At 46.5% G+C, this 14,964-nt stretch overlaps 1 protein-coding gene across 11 annotated transcripts in view; it reads left to right on the plus strand.

Annotated features, from left to right (window-relative positions):
- Positions 1-1,334, plus strand: part of LOC110516128 (transcription factor EB-like) — a 69,721-nt gene extending 68,387 nt beyond the window's left edge. For all 11 annotated transcript variants that reach the window (XM_036950457.1, XM_036950455.1, XM_036950460.1 and 8 more), the window contains one exon: positions 1-1,334. This exon is cut by the window's left edge and continues 1,538 nt beyond it. The gene's annotated coding sequence lies outside the window, so the exon portion shown is untranslated.
- The last annotated feature ends 13,630 nt before the right edge of the window (positions 1,335-14,964 follow it).

Here is a 14,964-nt window from a genome sequence, read left to right on the forward strand (position 1 = left end):
CCCAAACCTGCCAACGGGCCTTGTGTTAGCCACCTGAAGACCCACTCTCTCTGGCTGAGATGGAGGGTGGGAGAGGGTTGTCTTTTAGTAAGTTGTACTGTATAGTTAGGAGAGAGAGGACCAGTCATAGAGATTGGCTTAGATAACCCAGTAATGTCATTGTCTCCACTGTAACAAACAAACACACACACACACACACACAGCAGTGTGCCTTGAGGCTGTGTTCAAATCAAGACTTTGAGCGAGACTTCGGTACCTCACCCAGTCTGTGCATGTAGAACTGTCAGCTTTGGGTCAACCAGGTTAAACTCGACACTCACCAGGTACTAACCAAACCAACTCTGTAGAAACCAAACTACAGCCGTACAATACATACATAAACTAACAGGAAAACAAATAGCTTTCAGATTTGGGTGAGGGACTGAGGTCAACACTTTGATTTGATATGGCTTATGATCAGTACAGAGAAAAGGAAGTAAAATGATGATTTTAAAGGTATTTGTTTGTATTCTATTATAGTTTGTTGTTTTATTTGATTTCATCTCCCAATGCACTGGAAGCTATATTATTTAATTGACTTTGTACATGAAAGACTTTTCAGTTTTATGCCTCTTAAAATGTATTTTATTTGTATTTGTCCTTTTTATTTTATTCCTAAAGTACCTTTTTCTCTAAGAGCCATTTAAAGGTGAAAGTATTCAAGCCACTTGCGTGACAGTGTACGACCAGTGGGGAGCCATATTCTATACTTCTCTTTGTGGAAGAATTATTCAAATTTCACCAGGCTTTGAAGAGTTCAGAAGATCATGTACATTTACAGTATGATGTCATTTTTATATTGATTGGGATTTTCTCCCTTTTTTAACCTATAGAAATTGGAGCCAGAGACTAAGTTGAGAGGTGATTTTATTTGATTAAGTTTTAATTGTGAATGTGAAGATGGCCTGTACCGGTACCAAGCCAAACCCAAGCATCACAACAACGGGGTGTTTCCCTTCATGGTGCCACTTTTGACCCCTACTTTGGTTTCCATTTAGACTACTTCCTTCTGATGGAAGTCAGAACAACCATGGCGGAGTTCTGTTGCCATAGCGTTGGCACAGCCTTCTCTCTGTCTGCCAGAGTTCCCCTTTACCCTGCTCCAATGTTTGTAATCAATTGTTTTACTTTTGTGTATATTGTCCAGCCAACATTTTAAAGAGCTTGTCTGCAGATAATGTGGCGTGTTGTCCCCTCTGTGACTGTCCCCCTCCCCCATGTCACTGTATTCGACTGGTCAGGGGAAACTGGCATTCTGGTTTTGCTTTGGATATAAAATGTTTTACCAAAATCCACCCAGCGCTCCCAGAGTGTTTCTTTACTGTCTGGGTGATGTTTCTGTGAGATGCATGCAGATGAAGAGGGGGGTGTGTGTGTGTGTGTGTGTGTGAGTGGTGTGTGTGTGTGGTGTGTGTGTGTGTGTGTGTGTGGTGCGTGTGCGGGTGTCACCGAGTTTGATCAGTGTCTTGGAACAGCTTCATAATACTGTTATACCTGACACCAACATTGCTGTTCCTATTTTATTCCACCAGGGAGAGTCAGAGACCCATCTGACAAGCCCAGCCAGGGTCCCTCTCTCTCTCGCTCTTTTTCTCTCACTTTCAATTCAATTTCAACTGAACCTCTATGGGATCAGTGTCCCCCCCGCTTGACGGTTGAACTAACGTAGGCTAATGTGATTAGCATGAGGTTGTAAGTAACCAAAACATTTCCCAGGACATAGACATATCTGATATGGGCAGAAAGCTTAAATTGTAGTTAATCTAACTGCACTGTCCAATTTACAGTGAAATAATACCATACTATTGTTTGAGGAGAGTGCACAATTATGAACTTGAAAATATATTAATAAACTAATTAGGCACATTTGGGCAGACTTCATATAACATTTTCAACAGATATGCAATGGTTCATTGGATCAGTTTATAACATTGCACATCCACTGCTGACATCTAGTGGCCAAAATCAAAATTGCGCCTGGGGCTGGAATAACACATTATGGCCTTTCTCTTGCATTTCAAAGATCATTGTACAAAAAAAGCATGATTTTTTCTTCTTTGTATGATCTTTTACCAGATCTATTGTGTTATGTTCTCCTACATTAATTCCATATTTCCACAAACTTCAGTGTTTCCTTTCAAATGGTATCAAGAATATGCATATCCCTGCTTCAGGTCCTGAGCTACGTACAGGCAGTTCGATTTGGGTATGTCATTTTATGTGAAAAATTTAAAAAAATGGCTCCGATCCTTTATTGGCATGGGAAACATATGCCAAAGCAAGTGAGTTAGATAATATATAAAAGTGAAATAAACAATACAAATTAACAGTAAACATTACACTCACAAACGTTCCAAAAGAATAAAGACATTACAAATGTCATTATGCACAAATATTCCTCTCTATCTCTTAGCTCATTATACTCCATAACAATCACAGGAATAGAGCTGCAATGCAATTAACCTATTTTTAAATACCATTTTATTAGGGCAGAGAAGGGCTTAAAATAGGACAAGGAGGAAGGGAGGGAGGGAAGAGGGAGTACAATGAGTATGCTGTAATTTCACAATGGCTCTCTTTCCACGTCTCTCAAAGCATTCCCACACCAGTACAGCTTTACAATCATTCTTTATCTGAAAACAACGAAGGCAAAACCGTAACAGAGAGAAATAAAGATGGAATAGGTCCTGTAATCTTTGGATTGTGTAGTATAAAATAGCCAACAACCACAATGTATTATGAAAGCCAATATTACAGTTGAGGCGTGTGTATTTGTGCAAATCCATCGATGTCAATGGGTTTGTATTTGTAAAACTTGGGAGTTTAGAGTTCTGAGTTAGAGTTTGGGCCAATGTTTTGTCTGTAGTTATTATTGGGGCTAGTGTTCTCTTTAGTTGTGAGCCATGTGGTTTCCCCCACCAACCCCTCAACACCCCCCGTCTCTCCTCAGCACATGGTGTGGTCCATCTGTCCTCTCAAAACTCTGATACATCATGCCTCCCAAATCTGGGCGAGTGTATATACCTGAATACTTTATATTTTAGTACACACACCAGTGGAGGCTGCTGAGGGGAGGACGGCTCATAATAATGTCTGGAATGGGGTCAATAGAATGGTATCAAGCAAATCAAAGATGTGGTTTCCTTGTGGTTGATACCACTCCATTCCAGCCATTATTATGAGCCGTCCTCCCCTCAGCAGCCTCCACTGATACACACACACACACACACACAGTTGATAGTGTGGTAATCCAACATTTCCATTGAGTTGGTTGAAACCTACAATGTCATGACCCATGGCACAGGGAAGAAAATGGGTCCTGAAGAATGTTGTCTGGTATGAAGGTGGGTGGGTCACCAGAATATTGTAAAACCTTGTGGAGGTTGTGGGTGTGTATGGGTGCATGTCTGCGTGTGTAGAGTTGTCTTCAGTGTTATTGAGAGTATGGTAGCTTTCCTAGTGTACGTGTGTTCATTAGAGTGGTCACCAGTCAGTGCAGTACATTAGAGTGGTCACCAGTCAGTGCAGTACATTAGAGTGGTCACCAGTCAGTACAGTAGATGGTCTCGCCCCTCTTCTCCTCCCTCTCCTGATTCATTAGGTCCAGGGCTGCCATGGGGTGATCCATACCTGCCGTTAAACAGCCTTTCTGGGCTTAAATCAGGGCAAACCCCCCCCCCCCTCCAGACACACACACACTCTCTCTCCAAAGTGTGTGTGGCTGGTGTTCGTCGTCCATCCAAAGCCCCATTCTCCCAGGTCTTTATGATGCTAATGCACTCCCCAGTCTAATAAATCCCTGCAGAGCTGAAGTGCTGAGATCTTATGGCTCGCTGAGAACAGTCCCCCCCTCCCCACACATACACCTCTAACGCAACCCACCCACACACCTCCCTCGGCAGGAGAAGTGCCTTCCTTGCACTTGCAAGTATTCCTGGGTGGCTCTCTGGCAGAGAGAGGGGGAGAAGTCAAACATGAAAGCATAATTTAAGGAGTAGCGTGGTATTAGCCTGTGGGTCCGTGGGCCTTTAGCACCGTGGAACCATTGCGATAGAGAGCTCCAGAGTCCAGACCAGAGCAGGGAGCCTGTTCACCTCCTTTCCCCACAGTCAGGCCTGTGGCCTGGGCTTGGCAGCAGCACAGCCACGCCCCCCTGATCACGAATGGACTGTATGGATGAATAACGGAAGAGAGGGGAGGAGAGACGGGGATAGAAAGGAAAATAATCAGAGGTTATTTTACTTGTTCAATAAATAGTGAACAAGGAGCTCCATTCAGGGCTGGGAATGTGCCCATTATCAGATTAGGCTGAATTCATGTTCTCTCTCTCTCTCTCTCTCAATTAAATTACATTTAAATTCGAAGGGCTTTATTGGCATGGGAAACATAAGTTTACATTGCCAAAACAAGTGAAATAGATAATAAACAAAAGTGAAATAAACAATACAAAAATGAACAGTAAACATTACACTCACAGAAGTTCCAAAGGAATAGACATTTAAAATGTCGTATTATATATATATATATGCAGTGTGTAACAATGTACAAATGGTGAAAGTACAAAAGGGAAAATAAATATAATAATAAAACATAAATATGGGTTGTATTTACAATGGTGTTTGTTCTTCACTGGTTGCCCTTTTCTCGTGGCAACAGGTCACAAATCTTGCTGCTGTGATGGCACACTGTGGAATTTCACCCAGTAGATATGGGAGTTTATCAAAATTGGATTTGTTTTCTAATTCTTTGTGGATCTGTAATGTGAGGGAAATATGTATCTCTAATATGGTCATACGTTGGACAGGAGGTTAGGGAGTGCAGCTCAGTTTCCACCTCATTTTGTGGGCAGTGAGCACATAGGCAGACATGGCTCTCAAGAGAAGACAGGCTAAGGAGGCTTCTCTCAATAGCAGTGAGTCTGTACATAGTCAAAGCTTTCCTTAAGTTTAGGTCACAGTGGACAGGTATTCTGCCACTGTACTTTCTGTTTAGGGCCAAATAGCATTCTAGTTTGCTCTGTTTAAAAAATATATATTTCCAATGTGTCATATAATTATCTTTTTGTTTTCTCATGATTTGGTTGGGTCTAATTGTGCTGCTTTCCCGGGACTCTGTGGTGTGTGTTTGTGTTTGTGAACAGAGCCCCAAGACCAGCTTGCTTAGGGAACTCTTCTCCAGGTTCATCTCTCTGTAGGTGATGGCTTTGTTATGGAAGGTTTGGGAATCGCTTCCTTTTAGGTGGTTGTAGAATTTAACGGCTCCTTTCTGGATTTTGATAATTAGTGGGTATCTAATTCTGCTCTGCATGCATTATTTGGTGTTGTACACGGAGGATATTTTTTGCTGAATTCTGCAAGCAGTCTCAATTTGATGTTTGTCCCATTTTGTACATTCTTGGTTGGTGAGCGGACCCCAGCTCTCTCTCTCTTTCAGCCTGTCCCATATTCTCTTTCTGTTGCTTTCATGCCACTCCCATTCTCCTCCCCATCTTCCTCTATCTCAGCTCCTTTTCCTCTCCATCTCTGTCCTATCTGTCTGTGTGTGACTGTGAGTGCCAACCCCTCTCAGGGGGCCAGCGTGTCACTCAGCTCCAGGCCCAGCGAGGGGAGGTGATTGAGCTAATTTAGCCCCTGGATGAGAGAGCAGGGAAGGCCTCACCCTCCACTAATAGACAGACATCAAAATGGAGATGAGGGAGGAGAAAAGGAAGGATGACTATAAAAAACAGACAGATTTTTTTAATGGATTTATCCTTTTTTGTCCAAAGGGAGGAGAAACTTTTATGAACAGTTACGGAATGACATTGTGAAGTTGGTAAAGGTTTATGTGTATTGCCGTGTGTTAAAAATTCTGATATTGCTTATTGATCTTTCCCCCTCCATTATGTCACCGTCAATCACTGGTCTGGGTGATGATCTTGTCCGGCCTCTGACAGCCCGTATATCCACACTGCCCAAAACCTCGGCTCTTAGTGCTGATCTGAAGGTTGGACCTGTTTTATGGATTTGCAGGTCTCAGCCATAATGACAGAACGCCTAACGAAGACAACTGGCTGCTGAGATGTTGCTTTATGACTTTTTGATAAATCATAGGAACAAGAGTGAGAGGCCAGATTGCTTCTTTTAGTATTTTCAGACCGAATCCTAACTTCAGCCATCAATCATACATGGATGTCTTGTCAATGAGAGACGTTGAGTTAATTTGAGTTAAACGCTGGCTCTTTAGTCATTAGGTAGGGAAGTCTGGTGAAGGTCAGTGTGGATTATTTGTCTGTTTTTCTTCTACTATTTGCACAGGGCCAGGAGTGTTTCGTTAACCACATGACCTGACCAGGAAAAACTCCAGGTCGTACTCATGATCACCTGGAGGTGACACACCTGGGGGCGGGAGATTGAAGCAGACACCAAAACATCCGGCATGGGGTGGAACTAGATTGAGAAGACAGCCTAGACAGAGGGAGATGGAGAGGAGTCGTCAATGGCCTCTGGTCCCTGGGGAGCGATGGGCCTTAGTAAGTAACCTGGATCTGTTTCAGACTATCTCAAGGCAACATCAGAAGAACTAGTGTCTTCTACCATAGTCTCTCAGTCCCAGCCTTGATCTGTATTCCTGACTCGTCCTGTGTGAGGGCCTGATGGGCTTTATGTAAATGAGCACTTTGTCCCTGTCCAATGGCAGGCCTCAGAAAGGTAATAATAAAGGTGGAGCTGTGACACACTGGGGGTCGTGTCACTGCGGTAACAGGCCTCTCATCTAATAAGGTCACGAATGCTCAGTGTCGGCTTCCACTGTGTCTGTCGCTTCCTCTCTTTCTTCACCCCTTCTTTTTTCTCTTCCTTCCCTCTGTCCACCCTTCTTCCTCTACATATTTAATAGTCTTTCTTGACTCCTCACACCTTGTCGCATCTCTCTCTTCATTCCTTCACTCCTTTTCTCTTCCTTACCTCTGTCCGTTCTTTTAATATTTAATCCTCCTCTCTGACTTCACATGCCTTCATCTCTGAAAGGAGCCCAAATTGGCAGGAGAGATGAATAATGTGCCTGCCATTAACACCCTGAGAGAGGGATCATTCTTTTCATGTGTGGAGGAGAGGAGAGACAAGGCAGCGAGAGGTGTAAATGAAGGGAGGACAGGGGCTGACATCGCTCAGTCTTGGGACGTACGCACCAACACGCGCGCACACACACACACACGTTTTGTTTCATAGAGCTGTGGCAGGAATAAGGAGCAGTGCAAGGGAAGGGGGCAGGGAGCTGACTGGGTTCGGTCTTATGGGGATCTTTATGGACCACAGATCAAACTGTATTCCCAGGCTGTGGCCTGCAACCTGCTGCCTGATGGAGTAACAGACAGAGAGATTGAGGAAAACGAGCCCTATAGAGTCCTCTCACAGCAGCCCGATCCAGTCAGTTAATGATTGGGTTTTACTGTTTCAGTCAGCTGACTATTTGTTAATAACTCACTTGCTCTTCACAAATTGTAAGCTAGCTGGTTACAGTGCCTCCTAAAGACATAATTGACATGTGGAAAATAAGGCAGGCTATCAGCTGATCATACATGTTGTTGTAAATCAACTGTCAATCAAATGCTTTGCTACTGTGGTAGTAATGTTGATATTTACACAAGGTAGCCTGCTACACACACTGGACCGGTGACTGCATCTCAAGCCATGCATGTTTGGAGACCGGGCACGTGCAGTCTCCTTACCGGGCAGACTGGGGGAAAAGGCACAATCTCCTTACCGGGCAGACTGGGGGAAAAGGCACAATCTCCTTACCGGACAGACTGGGGGAAAAGGCACAATCTCCTTACCGGCCAGACTGGGGGAAAAGGCACAATCTCCTTACCGGGCAGACTGGGGGAAAAGGCACAATCTCCTTACAGGGCAGACTGGGGGAAAAGGCACAATCTCCTTACAGGGCAGACTGGGGGAAAAGGCACAATCTCCTTACCGGGCAGACTGGGGGAAAGGCACAATCTCCTTACCGGGCAGACTGGGGGAAAAGGCACAATCTCCTTACAGGGCAGACTGGGGGAAAAGGCACAATCTCCTTACCGGGCAGACTGGGGGAAAGGCACAATCTCCTTACCGGGCAGACTGGGGGAAAAGGCACAATCTCCTTACCGGGCAGACTGGGGGAAAAGGCACAATCTCCTTACCGGGCAGACTGGGGGAAAAGGCACAATCTCCTTACCGGGCAGACTGGGGGAAAAGGCACAATCTCTGTAAATCAAATCAAATCAAATCAAATTTTATTTGTCACATACACATGGTTAGCAGATGTTAATGCGAGTGTAGCGAAATGCTTGTGCTTCTAGTTCCGACAATGCAGTAATAACCAACAAGTAATCTAACAAACAATTCCAAAACTACTGTCTTGTACACAGTGTAAGGGGATAAAGAATATGTACATAAGGATATATATGTATGGATATATATATATGAGTGATGGTACAGAGCAGCATAGGCAAGATACAGTAGATGGTATCGAGTACAGTATATACATATGAGATGAGTATGTAAACAAAGTGGCATAGTTAAAGTGGCTAGTGATACATGTATTACATAAGGATACAGTCGATGATATAGAGTACAGTATATACGTATGCCTATGAGATGAATAATGTAGGGTAAGTAACATTATATAAGGTAGCATTGTTTAAAGTGGCTAGTGATATATTTACATCATTTCCCATCAATTCCCATTATTAAAGTGGCTGGAGTTGAGTCAGTGTCAGTGTGTTGGCAGCAGCCACTCAATGTTAGTGGTGGCTGTTTAACAGTCTGATGGCCTTGAGATAGAAGCTGTTTTTCAGTCTCTCGGTCCCAGCTTTGATGCACCTGTACTGACCTCGCCTTCTGGATGATAGCGGGGTGAACAGGCAGTGGCTCGGTTGGTTGATGTCCTTGATGATCTTTATGGCCTTCCTGTGACATCGGGTGGTGTAGGTGTCCTGGAGGGCAGGTAGTTTGCCCCCGGTGATGCGTTGTGCAGACCTCACCACCCTCTGGAGAGCCTTACGGTTGAGGGCGGAGCAGTTGCCGTACCAGGCGGTGATACAGCCCGCCAGGATGCTCTCGATTGTGCATCTGTAGAAGTTTGTGAGTGCTTTTGGTGACAAGCCGAATTTCTTCAGCCTCCTGAGGTTGAAGAGGCGCTGCTGCGCCTTCTTCACAATGCTGTCTGTGTGAGTGGACCAATTCAGTTTGTCTGTGATGTGTATGCCGAGGAACTTAAAACTTGCTACCCTCTCCACTACTGTTCCATCGATGTGGATAGGGGGGTGTTCCCTCTGCTGTTTCCTGAAGTCCACAATCATCTCCTTAGTTTTGTTGACGTTGAGTGTGAGGTTATTTTCCTGACACCACACTCCGAGGGCCCTCACCTCCTCCCTGTAGGCCGTCTCGTCGTTGTTGGTAATCAAGCCTACCACTGTTGTGTCGTCCGCAAACTTGATGATTGAGTTGGAGGCGTGCGTGGCCACGCAGTCGTGGGTGAACAGGGAGTACAGGAGAGGGCTCAGAACGCACCCTTGTGGGGCCCCAGTGTTGAGGATCAGCGGGGAGGAGATGTTGTTGCCTACCCTCACCACCTGGGGGCGGCCCGTCAGGAAGTCCAGTACCCAGTTGCACAGGGCGGGGTCGAGACCCAGGGTCTCGAGCTTGATGACGAGCTTGGAGGGTACTATGGTGTTAAATGCCGAGCTGTAGTCAATGAACAGCATTCTCACATAGGTATTCCTCTTGTCCAGATGGGTTAGGGCGGTGTGCAGTGTGGTTGAGATTGCATCGTCTGTGGACCTATTTGGGTGGTAAGCAAATTGGAGTGGGTCTAGGGTGTCAGGTAGGGTGGAGGTGATATGGTCCTTGACTAGTCTCTCAAAGCACTTCATGATGACGGAAGTGAGTGCTACGGGGCGGTAGTCGTTTAGCTCAGTTACCTTAGCTTTCTTGGGAACAGGAACAATGGTGGCCCTCTTGAAGCATGTGGGAACAGCAGACTGGTATAGGGATTGATTGAATATGTCCGTAAACACACCGGCCAGCTGGTCTGCGCATGCTCTGAGGGCGCGGCTGGGGATGCCGTCTGGGCCTGCAGCCTTGCGAGGGTTAACACGTTTAAATGTCCTACTCACCTCGGCTGCAGTGAAGGAGAGACCGTATGTTTTCGTTGCAGGCTGTGTCAGTGGCACTGTATTGTCCTCAAAGCGTGCAAAAAAGTTATTTAGTCTGCCTGGGAGCAGGACATCCTGGTCCGTGACTGGGCTGGATTTCTTCCTGTAGTCCGTGATTGACTGTAGACCCTGCCACATGCCTCTTGTGTCTGAGCCGTTGAATTGAGATTCTACTTTGTCTCTGTACTGACGCTTAGCTTGTTTGATAGCCTTGCGGAGGGAATAGCTGCACTGTTTGTATTCGGTCATGTTACCAGACACCTTGCCCTGATTAAAAGCAGTGGTTCGCGCTTTCAGTTTCACGCGAATGCTGCCATCAATCCACGGTTTCTGGTTAGGGAATGTTTTAATCGTTGCTATGGGAACGACATCTTCAACGCACGTTCTAATGAACTCACACACCGAATCAGCGTATTCGTCAATGTTGTTGTCTGACGCAATACGAAACATGTCCCAGTCCACGTGGTGGAAGCAGTCTTGGAGTGTGGAGTAAGCTTGGTCGGACCAGCGTTGGACAGACCTCAGCGTGGGAGCCTCTTGTTTTAGTTTCTGTCTGTAGGCAGGGATCAACAAAATGGAGTCGTGGTCAGCTTTTCCGAAAGGGGGGCGGGGCAGGGCCTTATATGCGTCGCGGAAGTTAGAGTAACAATGATCCAAGGTCTTTCCACCCCTGGTTGCGCAATCGATATGCTGATAAAATTTAGGGAGTCTTGTTTTCAGATTAGCCTTGTTAAAATCCCCAGCTACAATGAATGCAGCCTCCGGATGAATGGTTTCCAGTTTGCAAAGAGTTAAATAAAGTTTGTTCAGAGCCATCGATGTGTCTGCTTGGGGGGGGATATATACGGCTGTGATTATAATCGAAGAGAATTCTCTTGGTAGATAATGCGGTCTACATTTGATTGTGAGGAATTCTAAATCAGGTGGACTGGGGGAAAAGGCACAATCTCCTTACAGGGCAGACTGGGGGAAAAGGCACAATCTCCTTACAGGGCAGACTGGGGGAAAAGGCACAATCTCCTTACCGGGCAGACTGGGGGAAAAGGCACAATCTCCTTACCGGGCAGACTGGGGGAAAAGGCACAATCTCCTTACAGGGCAGACTGGGGGAAAAGGCACAATCTCCTTACCGGGCAGACTGGGGGAAAAGGCACAATCTCCTTACCGGGCAGACTGGGGGAAAAGGCACAATCTCCTTACCGGGCAGACTGGGGGAAAAGGCACAATCTCCTTACAGGGCAGACTGGGGGAAAAGGCACAATCTCCTTACCGGGCAGACTGGGGGAAAAGGCACAATCTCCTTACAGGGCAGACTGGGGGAAAAGGCACAATCTCCTTACAGGGCAGACCAATGGTAGGGGTAGGGGTTGAGATCTTGACGACGTCACGATGACTTGGAAGGCAGTGGGTACAGAACAACAACAATAAAAACTGGATTTGATTTGATTATATCACCACCCAAAAGGGCCCTTGGTGAGTGGGAGGGAAAAGGGGCAGGTGCTCGTGCCTGGTATAGTGGGGGTTGAGAAACCCCTCTATCAGAGATCAGGAGGGTGCCCTGCTCTCAGATGGCCAGTAGGGGGAGGAAAAGGTCCACACACAGATCACCCTACCCCAATAAGGTGCAGGGTTTAAGAAGGAATCAAGCTTTAATGGAAAGTGTAAATGAAGTTACGTGTTAAGAGAATAAGAAGACATGAGTGACCTGTGTCACTTTGGGGTACTAGGTGAACTCTGAGTTCATCATACCACACCTAAGGAATGGGCTACATTGAAGACTACAGGGAAGGTGACATCACTGTACTGAAGGTGAGCTAGCTTTGACTAGATACTGTCCACTACACGGGGAACATGTGTCCCGCTCTAACAGACTTCAACTTAGTTGCCGTGACTTGAACTTGAGTTTGATGTCTGCTCACTATTAGGCTTAGACTGATCCTGCCATGGCCAGTGGCCACTCTCTGTTCCCCTATCTCCACCCCATCTCTCTCTGTTCCCCTATCCCCACCCTCATCTCTCTCTGTTCCCCTATCTCCACCCCATCTCTCTCTGTTCCCCTATCCCCACCCTCATCTCTCTCTGTTCCCCTATCTCCACCCCCATCTCTCTCTGTTCCCCTATCCCCACCCCCATCTCTCTCTGTTCCCCTATCTCCACCCCCATCTCTCTGTTCCCCTATCCCCACCCCCATCTCTCTCTGTTCCCCTATCCCCACCCCCATCTCTCTCTGTTCCCCTATCTCCACCCCATCTCTCTCTGTTCCCCTATCCCCACCCTCATCTCTCTCTGTTCCCCTATCCCCACCCCATCTCTCTCTGTTCCCCTATCCCCACCCCCATCTCTCTCTGTTCCCCTATCTCCACCCCATCTCTCTCTGTTCCCCTATCCCCACCCTCATCTCTCTCTGTTCCCCTATCTCCACCCCATCTCTCTCTGTTCCCCTATCTCCACCCCCATCTCTCTCTGTTCCCCTATCTCCACCCCATCTCTCTCTGTTCCCCTATCTCCACCCCCATCTCTCTCTGTTCCCCTATCTCCACCTCATCTCTCTTTGTTCCCCTATCCCCACCCCCATCTCTCTCTGTTCCCCTATCCCCACCCCCATCTCTCTCTGTTCCCCTATCCCCACCCCATCTCTCTCTGTTCCCCTATCTCCACCCCCATCTCTCTCTGTTCCCCTATCTCCACCCCATCTCTCTCTGTTCCCCTATCTCCACCCCATCTCTCTCTGTTCCCCTATCTCCACCCCATCTCTCTCTGTTCCCCTATCCCCACCCCCATCTCTCTGTTCCCCTATCCCCACCCCCATCTCTCTCATGCAGAGAGCGACCCGTTGCAGAGCCAATCACGATTGCAGACCAGCAGCAAATTCACAATTGACCCCTATCCTTATACATCCTGGGCACTGCATAGATCAGAAATTACTAGAAAGGAAGTTCTGCCATGGTCCTCAGACTGTGTTGTAGAAGGAGCTAGCGTTGGACTGGATGTCCTTGACAACCAATGGGGCGTGAGGATCACAGAGTCACTATCACCCCGACATGCACAATACAATCTATCCTAAGCTTTAAACATCTATTTGTCTATTTGTTATTATTATTACTGTTTGTTCTTCCATCCACCCATCCATTCATCCATCCATCCATCCATCCATTCACCCGTCCGACAAGAGATGAAATCCTCTTTCATTTGTTCTGTTTCATGGTGAGGTTGTGATCCAGAGCTGGGTCTGTTTGTTTCAGTGAGCTGACTGAAGGTCGCTGAACTTTTACAGCCCCCAAACCTAGCAGAATAATACAGCCTACAGCACTTATCATTTCCACACTTCTCTTCTTCTCTTCTCTTCTCTTCTTCTCTTCTCCGGTTCCCAGAGACTTGTAGATAATGTCATGACGGCGGCGTCCTCCATCACTCTGGTACAGGGAGCTTTAAAGTTCTCTTCTAAAACTGACACTGTTTCAATCCCCCTTAACCCCCTCCTCCCCCCTCCCCTCCTCATAAGTATACTACCTAACCCTTGTGAACTTCAGTCAGAGTTACGGAAGACCCACAATACCCCTGGGAGTGGGCTACCGCTGAGACAGAGACAGAGATAGACAGAGACTTAGCCGCCTGCTATTCTCTCCCTCTCTCCGTTAATAAGAAAGGTTTCTGTTCTCTCCTCTGTGGCACAGCACTGAGATAAAGCTAGGGATCACACACACACACACACACACACACACACACACACACACACACACACACACACACACACACACACACACACGCACACACACACACACACACACACGCACACACACGCACACACGCACGCACACAGACACACACAAGACACACAAGCAAGGGATCACTCCTCCGCACAGAGCTTTACCCAAGCAGAGGACTCAGTGAAAACCTCTCCCATATTACTGAGGAAGAGAGAGTGCAGGGAAGAAACAAGTTTTGTCTGTAAATGCAACAGAAAGCTGGTTAGAATTAGAGGGCAATTTCCAAAAAGGTCAATGTATTCAGACAATATCCTAAGAGGGAGGAAATTTAATGTCCCTTTTTTGGTTGAATTAATTCATTATAATATTAGGCTAGCTCAAGGGGGCCCTTTTCACAGTGATTAAGTGAGCACATATCCTTAAAAGACTCTCCAAATCTCCTGGGCCCTGTGCTTGTGAACCGGAGGTGAGTCAGACAGAGATATACATTAGATGAGAGGGTGGAGGGATACAGAGAGGTGGACTGACTCACCTTCATGGCAGACACCACTGGCTTATTTATTTACACAACGAAGGATCCTTCTTTTCTCCATGGAGATGTCTGTCTCTCTTCTCTGGGCCGTTCTGGAACTGTACGCTGGTCTACTATCAGCTTCATCTTGAAATGTCACAGATATAGTGAATAGTTTCACTCGCTGTGGCCAGTGCATGTGTGTGTGTCTATAAATACTAGTGTTTGGCCCTGTGGTAGCCACCATGACTAATATAGAGCCCCCACCCTCCTTGAATGTCCCTCCCCCTCCCCTCTCCGTCTCCATGAGCATTGCTGACCTTTGACCATGCTAGAGGTGTTCTACGTCCCTCAGCTGTCAATCACACATCACCAAGGGGTTGTGTGTGTGTGTGTGTGTGTGTGTGTGTGTGTGTGTGTGTGTGTGTGTGTGTGTGTGTGTGTGTGTGTGTGTGTGTGTGTGTGTGTGTGTGTGTGTGTGTGTGTGTGTGTGTGTGTGTATGAGTGTGTGAAGCATACTCATACATACC

This window comes from Oncorhynchus mykiss, chromosome 17 (assembly GCF_013265735.2).
Source record: "Oncorhynchus mykiss isolate Arlee chromosome 17, USDA_OmykA_1.1, whole genome shotgun sequence".
Taxonomy (NCBI): Eukaryota; Metazoa; Chordata; class Actinopteri; order Salmoniformes; family Salmonidae; genus Oncorhynchus; species Oncorhynchus mykiss.